This window comes from Carettochelys insculpta, chromosome 24, assembly GCF_033958435.1.
Source record: "Carettochelys insculpta isolate YL-2023 chromosome 24, ASM3395843v1, whole genome shotgun sequence".
In the NCBI taxonomy this organism is placed as follows: domain Eukaryota; kingdom Metazoa; phylum Chordata; order Testudines; family Carettochelyidae; genus Carettochelys; species Carettochelys insculpta.
The window spans coordinates 12758893-12765711 of record NC_134160.1 but is presented as its reverse complement, the minus strand read 5'-3'; the positions used below and the strand labels follow the sequence as shown (position 1 = coordinate 12765711).

At 48.3% G+C, this 6819-nt stretch overlaps 1 protein-coding gene across 6 annotated transcripts in view; it reads left to right on the top strand.

The window, feature by feature from the left end:
* The first annotated feature begins 203 nt into the window (after positions 1 to 203).
* LOC142001423 (lethal(3)malignant brain tumor-like protein 3) overlaps positions 204 to 6819 on the top strand; it is a 119366-nt gene continuing 112750 nt past the window's right edge. For all 6 annotated transcript variants that reach the window (XM_074976636.1, XM_074976631.1, XM_074976632.1 and 3 more), the window contains exon 1: positions 204 to 4158. The gene's annotated coding sequence lies outside the window, so the exon portion shown is untranslated. The remainder of the gene's footprint in view (positions 4159 to 6819) is intronic.

Below are 6819 nucleotides of genomic sequence, written 5' to 3'. Positions count from 1 at the left end.
TTCACCAGAGCTGCCAGAGTGGCTGAGGTTGATGGAGCCACTGGGGAGGCCAGGGCATTGGAATGGCCACCGCTGGAGCTGCTCCTGCCATGCACATCTCCCACCAAGCAGTGGGGTGCGTGCACATAATGGGCAGACAGCACTCCTGGTGTATGGCTCTAGGGGAAGCCACATTTAAAGACTGCTAGAGCCACAAGTGGATCCAGAACTGGAATAGCCACGCTATGGTGTCCTGTTCGCCACACATGGTGAGTGGTGAACGTAATGGACACCGCAGCCTTAGCAGGTGGGCACTCCACACTTCCTGAAAATAAGGCCTCTCCGAAATGTCTCTAGCTGGGACCCACAATTTGACACCCAAAACTGTTACCCAATTTTGAAAATCTTGGCTGAAACTTCAGTTTTTTTCTGCAGCTGTTACTGAACATTCTGTATGGTATGAAATGCAAATGCCTGCATTAAAGTTGCTTATGAGAAGCCTTCCAAGGCACTGGGGTCTGTGTAAAGTCTGACCACTTTGGCATGAAAGTTACCATATTTGTGTAATAAGATACTCATGTCAGACTGGACACACTTCAGTATCTTCATTGATTCTCGGCTGGAGGTCTGGCCATATCCCAAGCAGCTGCACCTTCTCTCATAAACAAGTTACCAACTGTTGGGAAAGAGGAATGATTTGGGCTTGGCCCAGTGAACAGGGAGACCTGAGTGCAGGACATGACTCCTCCAGCTGCCCTGTGTGACTTTGGTTTGCTGCTTTTATAGCTAAATTTTAAAAAATAGTTGGACATCAAGTTCCAATGATTACAATGGAAGATGGGAGCCCTGAAAGCCTCAAAGATGTTGGCCCTAGAACCTGGTTCCAATTGATTTAAATTTTAGTGCTTTTCAGAATCCTGCTAGGTGCCTATCTGCCTCTTTAGATTCCTTAATACCCTTAAAAATCTAGACCCCAGCCATCATGTAAACCCTTGATTAACTTTAAACCTGTGAACAATCCCACTGATGGTAGTGGGTCTGCTTGTGTGCTTGAAGCAAAACACATGCTTAAGTACTTGTTGGATCAGGGCCCATATCTTTGTCACCTCAGTTTCCCCTGAAAAGTGTGTGTGCTCTATCAGCAGAAGGCCAAGAGTGAAGAGGCCAGATCCCAAATCCCTTTGACTCTGATGCTTATTGACTTTGCTGGGCCCAGGATGAGGTGCTGTTGAGATGAGATGTTTGAAAGATCCCAAGTCTGGCTGGACTGGTCAGAGTGTTTGGAACACATTTGGAAGCTCTACGGCCATCATCTCCTTCTCGCTGCTTTTGTGAGAGGGATGTTCAGCTCAATGAGCCTGTAACCCCACTTCTGAAGATCAGCTCCATCCACTTCAGAATGGACCCAGTCCCTGGGAGGTTACGGCAGGAGTTCCTGTATCAAAAAAAGTCTTGTTCCACACTTCACTGCTAATCCCCCTGATCTGTTCAGCCACACGCCAGTGAATGTCTCACAGGGAGAAGTTGGTGAGGAGAAAGTAATGTCCCAAACAACAAATCTAAGCTGCCTAGCAAACTGTGCTGAAAGGGTCTTTAACCCTCTTACTTGGTATCCTTCAAGCCATTGCTTTCTTCCGTCTCCACAAAGTGGTGAAATAGAAGGCAGCAGTATCAGCCCAATCTCCAGGGGGATTTAGCACAGGAAAGCCTCTATTGCCCCTGTTTAAAGAGTCCCCAGGAGTTATTAGAACATTATTTCTTCTGTCTCAAGCCTCTTTGGAAGAGGGAGGAAAGCCACTGAAAGCTGCTTTTATTTCCTCTCCTGCCAGGCAGTAACAGCAGTCTCCTCTACTAGACTTAGATTTAATCCATCAAACGTTGCACTGAAGTGCCCTTTCTCTGAGGAAATAATCCCTTTGTTCTCCATTGCGCTGCAGCAGCCTCTGAGCCTAGAGTCTGAGCTGATCCCTGTCTCTACCTCGGGGGGCTGGTCCAAGCCGGGGGCCTTAATTCACAGTGCTGATGAGCTAGTGCTAATGGATGCAGGTGAGAGGAAAGCTGCCCATTCTGTGCTCCCACCACCCTGATGCTCCAGAAGTTGCTTTGGTTGGGGGGTGAAAGTGTGTCCCAACCCCACCTGGGCCAGCTTGGCCTGACCAGTCTCGGTGGGGTTGGAAGCCCTTTGGCCTTGTAGTTCATGCAGCAGGAGGAAGGGACAGAGAAGAGGAGGCAGCTGGGCTGATATGTGAGCTGCAGTCTCCCACATAAGCACTTGCACCCCTTCAAGCAGTGGGACCTGGCATACACCACAAGCAGCCAGCTGACTGCAGAGACTGACTGGGATGCCACTGCTAGAGAGTAGATGAGCAAGAGGAGGGGGAAAGGTAGATCAGGTATGGGGAGATGGGGGAAGTGTCCCAGCCCTTCTCTAGAATAGTGGAGATCACATGGCCAATGGCCCCTGCCCCTGTGGGTCCCCTCACCAATCACCCTGGGCTAGGAAATTAGGTTGGTGTAACTGTCACTCCAGGGCATGAAAAATCCACATGCCTGAGTGATGCAATTAAACCAATCTAACCCCCCGTGTAGACAGTGCTAGGTCGAGGGAGAGTTCTCCGGTCACCCCAGGCATCACCTCCTGGGGTGATGGAGTTACTATGTGAATGAGAGACACCCCCCTCCCCCCCCGGCAATGGTGCAGGTAGTGTCTTCACTGTAGTATTACCCCTCTACCATCCTAGCATTAAGTGTAGGTGAGGCCTGAAGTTTCTGGTCAAATGCAGCAGAGGCTGTTCTCCTGTAGCATTGGCCCAAGGAGCTAGCAGTTACATAAGAACAGCTGCTCTGATGAGATTGCCACCGTCACAAAGCAAACAGGAATGGGGGAATTTGCCTCCTAGTTCTGTAACCCACTTGAAACCAAGCTGTCAGGTGGGCTCTGAACTGGGGTGTTGGAACTGAAATCACCAGAAGGGCTTTGGGACCAACATGTCAGTGTTTGTCCAAGCTGGAGTCCACGCATCCCCTTCGCCAAGGACCATGTTAGTTTGAGTAGGTGCAAGTCTTTTGAAGCCAGTTGGTCTGCACCCAGCCTTCTGAATTGGCCCCCAACTCTTCAAACACCTATTTTCCCTCTCAAAGATAGTTGTGGAATCCACACATCACTCCACAACCTTATCGCAAATCTGTACAGCAAATTGGCTTTCTCATTGGCATTCAACTTCTGCGAGGCTGTGGGAGGGGAGAGGGAAACTTGCATCTGCCTATTTAGAATCTGCAGGTCATACCCAATGTGCGATAAGCATTTAATGATGAACAAGGAGAGCTTCCAAGAAGGCACCTTATCTCATAGGTTCAAAATCCCTGTTTGAAAACTGCCTGGGAGCATATCTGCCTGATTGGCCAGAAAGACTCAAACATGCAGCTCTGCTCGATGCAAAAGTAAATATTTCCTCCAAAGATCAGAGTCATTCTGCAACTGGAGAGGTGGAAATAGAACCGTGGAGAGAAATCACTGAATTAACTCCCATTCCAGTCTGCCAGGTAAGTATGCATTTAGAAATAGGTATAAAGAGGTATTGTACCCAAACATAAAACAGCTCTGAGAAATCCCACTTGATGAAATTCATGCTTCTAATAATGACAGACTGAAGGCCAGGCCGTCCTTACCCTTACACAGAATGTGTAGCTGCACAGGGTATCCAAACATTAGAGGCACCACCGGGTCTTAATGTCCATGCCCCTACCTCTTCCCATCCCTATCCTGTCTGTGCTTTCTCTAGAGAGGATCTAGTTAACTTAAAAATGAAGAAGCTGCTAGACCTATTAGCAGAACACTAAACCTATGAAAGAGCCACTCACGAATTGGTTGGAAAAAAGCAATATAGCGCCATCTTTAAAACACAGAAGGACAATCCAGAGAACTACAGACCTGTCATCCCCCCCAGGGGATCCTGCCCATTAGTTCTCTGAGGGAGTCAGAGTCTGCTCTTCTGAAATCCGGGGTGTGTATTTTACTGATCATCTTTCTTCTTTTTGTTAGGATCGTGAAATCCACCATCTCATGATCGCTGCAGCCCAGGTAGCCAGCCACTTCTATGCCTCCTACTAGTTCCTCTGTCATGAATGAATGCTTGTAAAGGGTTAACCCTTAGAGACCTCCCTGTAAGGGACAGCCAGGTAAGCCAATGTGGAGAGAGGCTTCTTCTTTTGAATTGGGAATAACTGCAGGCTAAAGTGTGTTTGTCCGGTTTCTGCGACTGGAGGAGGGTGAGACCAAAAATGCTGATGAATCCTGGTTACTTCATAATCAGAGCATGGATATGTAAATAGAAAGGAAATGTTTAGTTAGACGTGATCAGGTTATTTTTATGCTGGACTTGGAGTGGAACTTCTCAGGCTGGTTAATTCTTTCCTCTGTACTCTGTAACTTCTAAGCTGAATCCCAGGAGAATAATTCCCAGTGCGCTAATATTAGTAATCTTTAGTTGCTTTAATTACATCTAGCAACTAAGTATGCTTATTTGCTTTCTTGGTATTTTTCCACCTTTTGTTTTGTGAATAAATTTTTGATTTCTGTATCCTAGAGGAGTGTCTGTGTGAATAACTGCCTAAAGCAAGGTCAGCTGTCAGAATACAGCTCTTTGTTTCCAAGCTATCTCCTAAGAAAAGGGTGAAGCTTGGGAATTACCCCACAAGGAGATGTTGAAGTGTGTCTTCCTGAGTTAAGGGGGGCTTTCCCACGTGGTGGTGGTGGCGGCAAGGTATTTGTTTTTTCTGGGGGTCCCCACTTTTCCGCACTGAGTGTCAGAGTGGGGAAACAGCCCTGATATCCTCCCTGTTTGTGAGCAACAGGTCAAGCTGTACATGGCCCCTGGTTAGTTCCTTCAGCACCTGGACCAGGAAGTTATCCCCAACATTCTCCAAAAACTTCCTGGATTGTCTGTGTGTTGCTGTATTGGTCTCCCAATAGATGTCAGGGTGACTAAAGTCCTCCATGAGAACCAGGCCTGTGATCTGGAAAAACTGTATGTCAGGAGTGGGATGTGAACCCACACCTCCCTTTTGAGACCAGAACACTCAGGGGAAGGGAAGACAGCATCTTAAGTCTGGCGCCTTAGACTGCTCAGCCCTCCTGGTGTTTGTGTAACACATATGGGGCTTTCAGCATGAAATGTTATTTTTTTCCGCTGCTCCACAGAAAAGAGAAAGGAGATGGATGATCTTATGAGTAAGGCACTGAGCTGGGGCTCTAGAGACATGGCTTCAGTTCCTGAGTCTGTCACTCACTCACTAATTGATCTTCGGGTATTCCTGTTCATCTGTCTCTCAGCCCTCCATTTGCAAAATGGAGATTATAATACCCCCTTTGTTCATATTGCAATTCATTTGAGGCAGATACTGTCTCTTATTATGTCTGTACAGTGCCTAGTGCAGTACAGCCCTGATCTAAATTGTGGCTTCTTATAAAATAACAATCATTGATATCACTAATAAAATGCCCAATACCACAGTACCATCAAATATTCTTGCCTGACTATACCTGATCACTTTTGTTTCTTCCCCAGAGTGAGGGAGGGTGATGTAACAGCCTGAAACACATGCTGGATGAGAATCAACACATTTATAAGTGGAAGCTGCCAACAGTGCTCTGGAAAGCTTTGCATCTGCCCACAGGCTGTCCCTGTGGGTTGCCAGTGACTCAGGTGCACCATGGCACCTGCCAGGCAGAGTTTGCAGTGGAACCCATCTGGTGCTAATACATTTGAGGCAGCAGAGACCTGCTTCCAAAAGGTCCTGTGCCTGTCATGGTCTGGATTCTGTTCCCATGTACGCTGGTGTCAACCTAGAGTAGCTCCAAGGGTGGTGATGGTGTTTTTCCAGGTTTACACAGGTGTCTCTGAGAGCAGAATCTGGTTTTGTGGCTTCAGGAGCAGACCTAGTGGAGATATTTCAGAGAAATGTTTGTTCCCTGCAAATGCAGTTTCTCTCATACTCACAAAATGGCCAGAGAAGGTGGTGCTGCTGCACCCCCTCCACCCTGTAACTTTAGCCCAGTGCACTACAGGTTGAAACTCCCAAATCTGGAATTCTGTCATATATCAATGTCTGTCATCTGGAGGGACCACAGATCTTGCAGGACCAGAGTCCTGGGGGTTGGGGAGAATGGGGGATGCTGAGAGGAGGAGGAGCCAGCCAGACCAGCAGCAGGAGCACAGGGCAGCCACAGCTGGTCTGATGGCAAGAGAAGAGGGGAGTGAAGGGGAGGGAACCAGCAGCCTGCACTAGGAGGCTGAAGTGAGAGATCTTCAGTCTGGGAAGAGGAGCCAGGGCTGGCTGGGCAGAAAGCTGGCCCAGGGCAGCCACAGCTGAGTCTGGGCCTGGGGAAGCTGTGGCTGGGGAAGGGTGGCTGGGGCCATAAGCCATAAGCCATCAGCCAGGAAGGGGAGTCAGGAAGCTGCTTGTGACCGTGGGGAGGGGAGCCCCGGAGCAGGGGCTGGAATGCCAGCTGGGTGAGGTGAGGTGCAGAAATGACCACCCCCATCCAGAAAAATCCCTGGGCTGGCGTGACTCAGGTCCTGAGGGTGCTGGACCAGGGAGGATGAACCTGTACTTTGTGGTAGGAGACCAGGTTTTTATCCCTGCTCTGAAACACATGAGAAGAAGCTGGTTTTGGATTCACTTTGATCCAGCCTGAATCACTGGGGTTTGTTTGGGGGTTTTTCCCACATTTTCAGTTCTGCCCCTGAACTGAAAAATGAATCACAAAACAAAAAAGCAGCCCTGTAGCACTTTAAACACTAACAAAATAAGTTATTAGGACCTGAGCTTTCGTGAGAC